Consider the following 12,850-nt stretch of genomic DNA (forward strand, 5'->3'; position numbering starts at 1 on the left):
AAGAAATGCTAATAAAACTTTCCCACACCTCTTGGATTCCAGGTTCCTTTTTTTGGGCTGCTTGCAAAACCCTCCGGGAGTAAAACCCCCCAGGAAGAGTGGGGGGAGAGGGGCAGAGTGCTGGGAGAAGGAAGAGGAACTCCTTGCTCTTGGCCAGTTCTGTTCCGTACTGTGCAGCGAAACACAAGCGGTGCCTTAAGTCACCGTGAAATGCGATGCCTTTGAGAAGTTCCGTGGAAAGAATGACATCATGACCAACCACTCCCCCACCCCACCTTTTTTCCAGTGGGAGTGAGAAATAAATAGACTGACACATTTTCCAGTCAGGGAGCAATTCTGGAGAGCAAGTTTACCTTGGCACCGGCACTCAGGTGGGGCTGTGAGAAACCTTATCTGTACTTGCCCAGTAAACAAGGAGCCTTCAATCTCCCTGGAGCCTTGGCCACTGAGCAGGTGACCGCAGGAGGCAGGTGAGCAGGGTGAGCTGAGGGCTGCCAGAGCCACTGCAGAGCCAGCCTGGCCCAGGAGCAGGCTGTTTTGGGTAAATATCGCCTAAAGTTGATCGATAGACTCGTTTACCGACTGTTGGTTGCCAAGAGAAATGCCATCAGATCTACCAGATTCACAGGTAAAGTTGCCATCCCTTAATTTGATGATTCTCAGACTGCATATGGTCACCTGGGGATCTCATTAAAACGCAGCTTCTGACTCAGGAGACTGGGCCAGGGTGGAGAAATTGCATTTCTAGCAAGCTGCCTGGTGATGCTGATGAAGCTTGGTCCAAGGACCACACTGTGAGCTAGCAAAATCTTAGTGTTCAGATGACCGAGTGCATTTTAGGCAGTTGAAATAGTTACCGCATAAGGGTCTCCATCTGCCTCTGTGACAGGTGCTGTACCAGGTGTTTTCTGTCATCTAACTCTTGTACCCTTCACACCAACTCTGCAAGGTGGGCGTTCTTGTCCCTGCCCTCTCCTTGGCAGGCAAGGAAATGGAAGCTAAGAGAGGTTAATTTGTGCTATGTATGTGCCATTTCCAAGAGATGTTATTACTACCTTTCCTTCCCTTCCCAGTGATCTGAAATAACCCAAAGACAAAGGATAATAAACACCCCATGGTAGGGCTGGGTATTGTCTGCTTATGGCAATTGGCCCTCTTGACACCTGAGAATGAGTAATTCCTTTTGTACAGAATTATCAGGTCCAAGCACAGGAATTCAGGAATCCTAGAATCAGCGTTTGACCTAGTAAGCACCAGTCTCAACAGGTTCTCAGAAAGGTGGACAAGTGTGGCTTTCAAACCCCTCCAGTGCTGATGTGTTCATCCGTAGGACATGCTGCTTGAGGTTCCTTTTTAAAAAAATATATATTGTATTAATATTTTACAGAGAGGAAGGGAGAGGGATAGAGAGTTAGAAACATCAATGAGAGAGAAACATCGACCAGCTGCCTCCTGCACACTCCCAACTGGGTATGTGCCTGCAACCAAGGTACATGCCCTTGACCGGAATCGAACCTGGGACCCTTGAGTCTGCAGGCCGACACTCTATCCACTGAGCCAAACCTGTTCGGGCTCGTTTGAGGTTCTTCATACCAGGAGGAGATGCTTTGATGAGTCAGCTTGGAAAGAATGCCCCTTAAGGGCCATTCAGGACTGCAGGAGGGGGGGAAATGCCCCAGCTTGTGGAAACACCAAAGTGAAGGCGATTATAACCCACTGACCCACCCAGGGATAAATAATTAAATGCCTCGGAGAACCGCGATGTGCCCTTGCAAAACCCAGACAGCTTCCAGGTATGAACTTGCATCATGTCTGGATCTCAATGAGCAAGGTGGCCCGACTGGCTGTACACTGCACTCAGGGCCACATGGGGAAAGTCCAGGAGTCGCCCCTGAGACCCTGGAAGACCTGGGTTGTGGTGACCATTCTACATGTCAGGCTGCTCCAGGACTCCATTTGCACTAGAACCTCATTCACAGTGGTTCCAAGATGAGACCGTGATTTGCACAGCGGGAGAGGAAGCACCAGGCCCTCCTGGAGTCCCATCACAACTCCCTCCCGGGACGTTGTGACACAGAAGAACCTTCTCAGAGAGGCAAGTCCCAAGACAAACTGAAGACCTGCAAAGATGTCATGTTATTTACATATTACATCATTCTAGAAAGTATTTGAGGGAGTTTACAGAAACCACATAAATAGAGCAAGGTTAAAGACTAAGAAGAGAGCCTGGCCGTGTGGCTCAGTGGTTGAGCGTCGACCTATGAACCAGGAAGTCACGATTTGATTCCCAGTCAGGGCACCTGCTCGGGTTGTGGGCTCAATCCCCAGTGGGGGTTAGGGGTGTGTGTGCAAGAGGCAGCTGATCAATGATTCTCTCTCATCATTGATGTTTCTACTTCTCTCTCCCTCTCCCTTCCTCTCTGAAATCAATAAAAACACATTTTTAACAAATAAGAAGAGAAAAGATTGAGAGGAGGGTAAATAAAAGGTGAAAGAGAACGAAGTCTGGTGTGGTCAGAATCTTCTCAAATACCATAAGGTCCATGCACTTGGACTAAGGTACCTTCAACTCAAGCCCCGACTTGTTAACCTAAAAACCCAAAGTGCAAGAAAAGCACATACAGTGCTCCCTGTACCTCTGATGTAAAAGAATGAAGCAGCTGCTTCAGAGAAGCACATCCGTTCCTGACGCGGAGCGCCCCCTGGGTCTCAAAGGGGCAAGCAGAGGACACCGTGGAATGTCATGGAGTGTCCTCGGCACCCGCTCTGTGGGCGCCCTCATCGGTCGTCTCGTGGGGAGGTTTCCTATAACACCCCCATGCCTGCCGGTGGCCATGCCAACGCCTCGCCCATCGAGAGAAATCATGGAAGACTCCAGAATGACCCCTGCTGAGCTGACTTAGTCCCAGGCTAGAAACCAGAGGCAGGGAACTGCTTTGGTAATCCGCCGATTTCCAAGCACCCCATCCCGCCCTTTCTCTCTGGGAATCTGAATTTAGTCTTCTCCCCAGGCCTGGTGCACCCCCACTCGGTGCATGAATCCCTGGCACCCGCAGCAAAACTGAAGACGTTGAAGGGCAAGACAGAGGACATAGCATGGAGCCCATTTACAGCCTGGGAGCAATGATCTTCCCACCATGATATGTGGCGCACGGAGCAGTCTTCTCCCTTAGGGCAAGCGCAGGCCGGCCAGCCGGAGGGCCAAGCGCTGGCCCTGAGTTCACCACTCACTGTCAGACCTGAGAAAAGGCAACCCCTCTCTCTGGACCCTAATGTTGTTGCCCGCGAAATGGGGAAGATGGACCAGCCTCTAATCTGTCCCTTCCCTGCGGGTTCCCCCAGCTGCACCCTCTGCGGTGCACGGCAAACGGAAGAGAGGCCATGAAGGAGCCTTGTGAACTACGAGGTCTGCGATGGAAATGAAAACGTGTCACCTGGAGCCCCTTTCAGCGGAGGATCTGCTGCCCAGCTGTGGTGAGTGGGGTCGGCAAAGGGCCTCCAGCTGTCAGCTCCTGCCAGGCCGGCCTCTGTGGCAAAGAGCCCCTCTCCCAAGCATGCCCTTCCTCAGGACAGCCCATGGGTAAGACTGAGAGAGGCAGGGAACAAAGGCCCAGGCATTTTGTCGCAATGCAGGACCCTCGGACGGACGGGAAATATTTGCTCCAAAGCTCCGCAGAGGCTTGGCTGGGATTTGTGGAGCCCGCATCTCAACTAGACTTCTCTCTCTTGGCCCAGCCTGCTACTCCCCTCTTCCTTCTATCGATGCTGGTCCCAAACCCCATCTCCGCATCTGCCACCGAAGAACCCAATCTGCAACAGGGCCCGGCACCCAGGGCTCCGAGGCTGCCCGCATCCAAACAGCTGCTACTAGTAAGTTCTGAAGCTTCATCTTCGCATCGTCCCCCCGCGCCCCCCACATCATCCACTCTTCCCACGGACACTGCCGCCCTGGTGGGCCATGGCAGCAGCCCCTCGCTGACCCCTCTCTCTCCCGTCCACCCCTCCTCTCTTACTATCAGGTTATCCCCGCGGATGCCTCCCGCGGCTCCCTGCCATTGCTCTGAGCAGGAGGGGAAGGCCGGGCATCCTGGAATCGCACCCGTCCCTCACACCTGTTTCCCCTGAAGTCACTGGGAGGTGCTCGTTGCTGCTTGTGACAAATCCCCAAACACAAACAAAGGTGGTAAGACAAAGTGAATGGGACGAGAGGCTTCTGTTTCTGTTTGGATTGAGGTCCGTGTTATTTCCCCAACTTGGATCCAGAAAACAGAGCACTTGTTCAGCTGCCGCGACGGCCCTGGCACGCAAGGGAATGTGCTTGTGTGGACACGCGGAGGTCCCGAGAACAAAAGGCCGGGAGACTTGCTGGCAGCCGCCACCTCGCTGTTTCTTAATGCTCCTTGTTGAACAAATAGCTTTAAGATGCCAGTGTCCCCACGTGTGGAAGGGCGGGCTGTGAAGGTGGGAGACGGCGAGCCTGCCAGTGAGGGCTAGCGTAACCACCCTGGGCAGCCACGGAGGGCGGCCACTCTCACACCTGCGTGCCTCCAGCCAAGGCCTTGGCTGGTGTGAGAGCCGGTGCAAATACTCTAAAACTGTGCTGCAAACAGGGAGCGTCGGGATATCAGTCATGTCTGGCCTCCTTCTCTCCTGAGATAACTGGCTTGGCCTCTCTTTCTCAGCAAACAAGAGGGGGTTGCTGACTCTGCTAAGTTTTCCTGTTAACCAGCTAAAATGAAATCGTTGGTGTGGCTTTCATTTTCCCTTCTTTACTGTTCATCTTCAAGCAGATCCAACAGAGGATACTTTGATACTGCCCCTTTCTGCCAAGGCGGACCAGCGCTTGCCACTGTGGCTCCCCTATTGAGCGAGGAGCTGAGGGCAGGGATGTCAGGCCCATTTTACAGAAGAGTAAACTGAGGCCGGGCCAGTGAAGAGACCCGTTTGTTCTCTTATGACGCATGTCAGACGACATCATATGTGGTGTATAATTCATCAGTGTTTATATTTTCTTCTTTTTAAATGGCGACGAGGCAATGCCATGAGAATGACCCAGGTGCGTTTGTGGGAAGGGGGCCCTGTCTAGCGTGGAACTGGGAGTGAGTGAGTCAGGACTTTGATTGGTGCGCTCTCCCCCCCCCCCCCCAAATGAAAGAGAGCATGTGGCCAGGAGTGGGGAACGCCACCCCAAAGACTCAAACACACAAAATGCTCTGGCTTTTTTCAATAGTGACATCAAGGAATTAAAGAATTAACGTGGAAAACAGTCTCAGGAGAATCGCCTTCCACCTTTCTGGTTTCCTTTCCTGAGCTGAGGCCTGGCTACGAAGGGACAAGACAGCCGGGCGCTGGCTGAGAGGCCGCTGGGGAGTCCTCAGGCTCCAGGAGTCGGGGCAGAAGGGGCGGGAAGCCAGCTGCCCTGCGGTCCTCAGTAGCTGACAGACAGTCACATCACTGGCTCTCCAGGCCTGTCATGTGCCACCCTGTGGCTCACTGGGCTTAGACACCCTTCAGGAAAGCCCCGCTGCCCGCCGGCCTCGTTAAGCCGGTGAAAAGGCATTTGGCCTCTCTTACCATCACTTGTCATCGGCTTTGCTCCGGCTGGCGCAGGACCGCGCCGTGGGTCAGGGCCACCTCTCCGGTGCACACCTGGACTTCCGGGCCTGGCCTGGCCTGGGCAAGGGCACTGGGTGCCCGGGGCCCACTTGTAGGAGTCCCCTTCAGTCTGAAGCTCTGTCCCTTCTTAAGCAGGGAGGAAGAAAAGGGTCTGCTGAGACCATTTTTACTCCCTTCCCATGGGTCACTGCAGGTAATTCATTAAAATGTTGGCGCCATATCCCAGCTGAGGGCAAGGATTCTAACCAGATCCTCCACAGGGCTGTGACCAATAGGGTGGGTGCCCACTGCTTGCACCCACCCAGCCCTTCCGAGGGGTTCACTTCCTTCTCCGTCTTACATTGGCTTGGTTTCCCCTCAGACTTGGTACATTAGCCGTTAACCATTGGTTGCCTCGGAGACCACAGAGATCTTGCCTCTCACCCACCCACCCCGCCTGAATGCTGCTATTTGCTATTTGACCGAGGCCTGGGAGGTATTACGAGCAGGTCATTCTTACCATAGTGTGAATTGATTTGTCAGATCAAGTTCTCTTGCCTGGCAGCTGCCTGAGATTATGGAGCTGAAGGGTGAACAGAGGAGCGTGTCAGTGGAAAAGAAAAGGATGGTTTTGGAGTTTGGGAAGCTGTAATGTTGTTGTTTTTGAGAGCAGTGGGTGCCTGGGGCGGGCCGGAGAGAAGTGTGAAACAAGAGGGAATGGAAAGGGGAAGTCTCAGAACACACATTTCACATAAACCCAATTTGACCTATTTAACACTTCTGCTTGGGCCCCACCCACCACAGAAGACATGCTGATATTCACTCAAGTAATGCACAGGTGACGGAAACTGGATTGGTTTGGCTAATAGAAGTGACAGAAGTGTTTGCCTGCTAGACATTCTGCGCACGGTCCGTTCTGCAGAGCACACGGCCCTGGACTAACAAATAAGAGTTCCAGTTAGCATGCGGACTGGAAGTGGTGGGGACTCCAGTGCCCCCTCCCACGATCTAGATTCTCTTGCTCACTTCCCAGCACACCCCTGGCACTTCCTCAACCCTGTGCCTTTGTTGGTGGTGTTCCTGTTGCTAGGATGGCCCTTCTCTGGCTCCTACTCATCCTCTGAGGCCAGCTCGGTGGCATCCTTTCCCTTGAGCTTCTCCTGATGCCATTCATTCGTTCATTCAACAAATGTTTCCTGAGTGCCTACTATGTGCCAGGCACTCTCCCAGGTGGTGGAGGTACAGCAGTAAAGAAGACAGACTCAATCCTTACCTTTCCAGAGTTTATAATCTGGTGGTCAGCACCCTCTCCCCAAGACGAGAGTCATCACAGGACCCTTCCCCCCGACAAGGTCACATGCCTCTACTGCTGCAGTTATCATAGGTCTATCTTACAGGAGGCTGGCCTCTGGTCCTTCCAGTCTCCCCAGTGACTGACACCATGCCCTGCTCCAGAGGCAGCTCCTGACTTATTTAGAAAAGGAACTTGGGAGCAGCCAATCTGGAAGGAAGGATGGAGACTCGGGGCGCCCTAACCGGTTTGGCTCAGTGGATAGAGTGTCGGTCTGCAGACTGAAAGGTCCCAGGTTCGATTCCGGTCAAGGGCATGTACCTTGGTTGCTGGCACATCCCCAGTAGGAGGTGTGCAGGAGGCAGCTGATCGATGTTTCTAACTCCCTATCCCTCTCCCTTCCTCTCTGTAAAAAAAAAAAATCAATAAAATATGTATTTTTTAAAAAAGCTGTGTTGGCCTATCTGCGTGTGTGCTGTTTGGAATGGTTGGGGGTGATGGAGATGGGAGGTAACAGAAGTTCTAAAGCGATTCTTGGAAGCACCACCTCCGGTCCGTACTGGGTGCTTACTACCCGCCAGGTGAATTGTTGAAAGGGCACGAAGGTGTAACAGGGACCCAGCTATCTGATCTCAAGGTTGGGCGCCGTGTGGGTGTGAAGCACACCTGGAACTCCAGCGAGCCGGGTGGGAGCTCGGGTTGCAGGTTGCAGGCCGGGGAGCTGGCAGAGGCATTCAGAGGAGCTGCTCCTCTCTGCATAATTCACGCGGGCTCCTCGGAGGAGGAGCAGTGGGCGTGAAATCTGCAGGGACACAGCCGCCCTGGAGGAAGCTAGCCGACATCCTGTCGATTTGAAAAGAAAACTGAAAGTGCTTTTCTTCACAAGAAACTATTGTAAGTGTATTCCTCTTTTTTCATCGCTCCCCTCCCCGCCCCCCCCCCCCCCCGCTGCCCCCCTCAGGTACAGTGGAGTTTCTCGGGCCCAGAGCTGTGGGTGAAATGTCATGGGGGTGGGGTGGAGGGGCCGAGAGGAATGAGGGAAATGTGGATTGTTCCGTGGCCCGTGCTCTTTGTCTAATCTGGGGAAGGTATCTGCCCGCGGGAGCCCGCCCCAGGAGCCCGGCTATATGACATGTGTCCTGGCGATAGCAACCTCTCCTCTGGCTGTTGGCGTGCATTCCTGGGGAGCTGTGGCGAGAGAGAAAGCATGCTCGGGTCAGAGCTGGGACAGGAATGTGAGTATTTCCTTAATTGGACACGAGAGCCTTGAACTGGTTCCAGGTTTAGTGTTTTCTTTTAAGAGCCTGGACCCTAAAGATTCCATAGAGTTTTCTTTCTCTGAAAAATCCCTTTGGTTCAAAGGCCCCTCGAGAGACATAAAGAAAAAGCCAGGGCTCAAGCTCTTTGATATTTGGGAAGGCAAGAGTTCATGAGCTGCCAGATCCCAGGCTTCTTCTGGGGGCGAGAGCATCCTGGGTTGAAAGAAGGAGGCTCCCGCTGAGGTGGCACATGGCGGGGGTACCCACAGGCTTTATATTGGGCCGCAGAGCTCTGATGATAGGCTGCAAAGCACTTTCCTCTGGAGCATTTATAGAAGCAATTTCTCTCCGCCTTATTAGCACCCCCGGAGCTAAAAAGAGACGTCTATTGCCTGCTTTATTGCTTTAGGAGTCTGAGACACAGAGGTCACGCAACTCGCCTGAGGACGTCCAGCAAAGCCAGTGAAAGGCTGGAGGGTTTGGGTTGCTCTGTGCTGTGGACTGCTGATTCCCTAACAGCCAAGATGGGGACGCATGCTCACACCCTCAGGACTCGCCCCTCCATCCCGTGTCCAGAACCCAGCTGGACACTTGCTGGGAGGCACCAAAGACTGGAGGAACTTGGAGGGGGTGCTGGGGGAAGGTGCTGGGACACCAGGACCACGGCAGTGCCCATCAGGCAAAGCTTCACTATTTGCCTCTGTCCCCCCAAAGCTGGAAACTTCAGTCAAGGGGCTGCAGGGGAAAATGGGGCGGTCTGTGGTTAAAATGAGTGAAAAACTGAAGCAGATGCAATCATCTCTGCTGAACCCCCTCTTTCCCCCCAAACACCTTAAAAACAAGCTATGTGTCTGCTCAGTGCTTTCCAACTCACCAAGTGTTTTCATAACATTATCTCATTTCAGCCTCACATCAACCCACACACATTCTTGCCTTTCAGATTTCTTATGTACTCAAACAAGTTTCACCGAAAAATTGGCTAGAAACTCCCCTTCTCCTATTCACATTCTTCTTCTTCTTCTTCAACCCCAGGCCTTTGACTGATATCTTTAAGAAGCTCCCAGATTCCCCGGGTGGGAAATTTGTTTAGTATTTTGCTAGCTGGTCCCCAATAATGGACACCAGTAGTTCTGGACTTTGCTATTGGAACCCACACTTTTGTATCTAGTTTATAGTTCAGCCGTTAACACAAACAAATAAAACCACAGAGGCCAGAGTCAAATACTGGTTCAGCCATTTGAGAGCCTTGCAGTCTTGCCCAAGCTACTTAACATCTCAGAGCCTCTCTTCCTCCATCTGTAAAATGGGGCAATGGTGCTTATGTCTTCAAGTTGTTGTCAGGCATAAATATGCTAACAGCTATAGGTGTGCCTCACTCAGCAAACAGTTACTCAGTGAAGTTCCTTATAGCTAGCCAAAGGACCAGTTGCCCCACGACTCGGCAAATTAAATGCAATGCTGTCTTTTTGCAAGGCAGAGGGGAGAAAAGGTGTGGGGATATGTTGCTAAATGAATTTTAATGGGGACATTTTTACTCGAGGAATAATTAGCTACATGTCCTGCATACATGGCACAGTGGCACCGGAGGTAACTCTAATCCTATATAATAAAAGGCTAATATGCAAATGACCGAATGGTGGAATGACCGGTCACTATGATGCGCACTGACCACCAGGGGGCAGACACTCAATGCAGGAGCTGCCCCCTGGTGGTCAGTGTGGTCCCACAGGGGGAGTGCCACTCAGCAGAAGCCGGGTTCACAGCTGGCGAGCATAGCAGCAGTGGTGGGAGCCTCTCCTGCCTCCATGGTAATGCCAAGGATGTCCCACTGACGGCTTAGGCCCACTAAGCCATCAGTTGGACATACCCCCAGGGCTCCCGGACTGTGAGAGGGGGCAGGCCAGGCTGAGGGAAACCCCCAAGTGCATGAATTTCGTGCACCAGGCCTCTAGTAAGACATAAAGCTCGGTACCTTTATTATTTTTTAAATCCTAATTTTAGGTGTTGGAAAACAAAGCAGTTCTGATTACACTTGGGTTTTTATTGAAGCAGAATTGCAATTCAACCCTTTAGTTCCTGGGACAAAGGTGGGAGGCAGGAGGGGGTGCAGAGGGCTTTAGCTGAGTATTTAGTTCATTGATCTGCACATAGTAGATGCTCATTAAATGTTGGTGGTTGGCTGAGGTGGTTGAGAGAGTCCAAATCGTGTACTTGACTTCTGCTGCTGACTTCTTGGCAAGTGCAATGCGAGATGTAGGGTGGTGGTGGAAAGAACATTTGACCATCCCCGTGAAGGCCTGCGTTCAGGTTCCATCTACACCACTTAATAGCCTGGTGACCTTGGACCTGCCATTTAATCTCTCAGGTGTCTTCTCGCCTGTAAAATGAGGAAACTGGATTAGGTGATTTGGAAGGTCTCTTTCAGCTCTAAGTTTCTGGGGCTCTAAGTAACTTCATTCCCTTGTGTTTCTTTTTCTTCATTTATTCAAAGGCAGTGGGATAGGAACCTATCTCAGAGGATGTTAAGAAGAAATGGACATTCTGCATGACCAATACCCCTATCTTTAAAAATCTGAAGGAAATGCAGTAACCCAGAACAAGGTAACAGAGTAGCTCTGTGATCTTTGGCAAATCCCCTAATTTGTTTCAGCCTCAGTTTGAATATTTGTAAACTGGGGGCTGTTAGTTGTGCTATGTTACTCTTATTATGTTCATTAGAGAGCTGAGTTTAAGAAAATGCTTTGGAAAAACCGCAGGGTACTATATAAAGTATTATGATTGAGAAATGGCATACTTGCTATAGTTGTATCCAAGTTCAGCCCCATGCCTCCCGTGTTTTCAAATGAATGGATGTGTCACTGTGGTCTCAGAAGGGAAACAGAAAGTGTAGATTTGGGGGTCACAGCCCAAGGCTTGGTTTCTACTCCAACTTACTGACAGAGGTGAAATTTACTTAAAATGGGCATTAACACAACATTTCCCTCCCTTAGGGCAGGCACCTCAGTGTTCTCCAATATAGGGACTTTTTCCGGAGGCCAGATATCTGCTGATGGAGGTCTTACTTCCCACCCTCTGCTCCAATATGAGGCCATTTCGACACTTCAAGGGTATATGGGTGTGTGAGGATGGGTCTCTGAGTTTTGAAAGTTTCACAAAGCAATAATCACAAATATATAATGCGGGGCTGTTGGTACGTAAAAGTCGTGACACAAGTCCTTTCATCCAGGTCTTGCCAGGGGTTGCTACTGAGGAGAAATGGCAAGAGGCATCAGTGCTGCTTGCCCAGGACCTAGCTCAGGGCTCCCAAAGTCCCAGCCTAGAAACCATTGGCTTCTCCTGTGGTTACCTGCGTGAATGACCACGTCATTCCCAGCCTGGGAGAAGCTTCCCCATCCTATGCAAAAGGCACAAGCAGCCAGGCCCCAGCAGTAAGCCCACACCTGGAGCACCCCCCATCAGCTCCTGTCCATCGAAGCATTGCCCTCCAGTAGGACACCTCCTCCAGAGGAGCAGAATGGGGGTGGTACTTGGCAGGACAAGTCAATTTCTGATTTAACTCTTGGGTGGTGGGTGGGGAGAAGCTCCTGAATTTCACTTCGGGGAGGGAGCAACTAGGGGGTTTGTCTGGAAGCTGCATTTTCCTAGAAAGTACAGTTTTTACTCAGATTGTATATATGAATGACTAAAAATAGCAAAAATTATTTTTAATTATTCTTATCCATTCTTTTTTATATACAAAATCAATACTCATCCATTCTTATAGATTAAGTGGGCTGATGAAAATTACACCTCTGTTACGCCCTCACCACTAAGCCTATCATCCTTTACTTGAGATAGGATTATTCATTTCCACCTTTAAGTGCACATAAATGGATTTAGTACATTCACTACCTTTCAAAGAGCTGGCTGACTTCAAAGCACATTTTAATTTGCCAATTTTTTGATACCCTCCCCCCCCCCACACACACACGTCCTCCAAGTACACACATAGGTCAGGGTTATAAAGCCATGTTACAGGAGTGTTTGGAGCAGAGGTATGAAGCAATGCACTCCAGCCACAGAGGGGCAGACTCCCATCCAGGCTCTGGGGCTGTGCAGACTGCCTGCCTGGACAGACCCTTGGAGTTGCAATTCCTGGGCAGTGTGGAGGGGTCTCTTTGTTTCTTCTCCTTGGAGCAGATCTGGGAGCCAAGGCTAGTGAGGTGTGCTGAGCAGCTCCCACCCGCACCCCCGGCACCGCGCCGCTGCTGTGTGCGTGTGCGCGCGCGTGTCTGTGTGTGTCCAATGGAAAAACCCTAAGACGACACCACTTCCTTTCTCACACAAACAAGACACTCCATGGATCTCAGGACTAGCCCCTCGAAAGCTAACGCGACCCCCTCGGGCTCTCGGTTCCCCCAGCTCCGTGTCCCCTCCCACCTCCCACCTCCCAATGTTTCTTTAAGCGCTGTTCTCATTTCCACGCAGCTTGCCAGGGATAGAGGGGCCGCAGCGATGGAGGGGCCGGAGGCGAGGATGCCAAGGAGAGGCCTAGTTTGGGGGATGGACGCTGAAGCAGGGTCCCGAGGTGTGGGCTGGGGAGGGCGAGTGAGTGCAAAGGAGAGCGCTGGTACCAGGCGGCCAGGATCCAGGGATGGCGCCCTCCCTCAGCGCAGCGCGGTCGCCCAGCGGTCACGTCCGGAGGAGCGGGCCCAGCGCCCTCCTC

General features: G+C 51.8%; 1 protein-coding gene across 1 annotated transcript in view; it reads left to right on the forward strand.

Annotated features, from left to right (window-relative positions):
- Nucleotides 1-7,681: 7,681 nt before the first annotated feature.
- LBH (LBH regulator of WNT signaling pathway) overlaps nt 7,682-12,850 on the forward strand; it is a 30,159-nt gene continuing 24,990 nt past the window's right edge. The window contains exon 1 of the mRNA XM_079792626.1: nt 7,682-7,780. The gene's annotated coding sequence lies outside the window, so the exon portion shown is untranslated. The remainder of the gene's footprint in view (nt 7,781-12,850) is intronic.

This window comes from Cnephaeus nilssonii (genome assembly GCF_951640355.1).
Source record: "Cnephaeus nilssonii genome assembly, chromosome: 15".
Taxonomy (NCBI): domain Eukaryota; kingdom Metazoa; phylum Chordata; class Mammalia; order Chiroptera; family Vespertilionidae; genus Cnephaeus; species Cnephaeus nilssonii.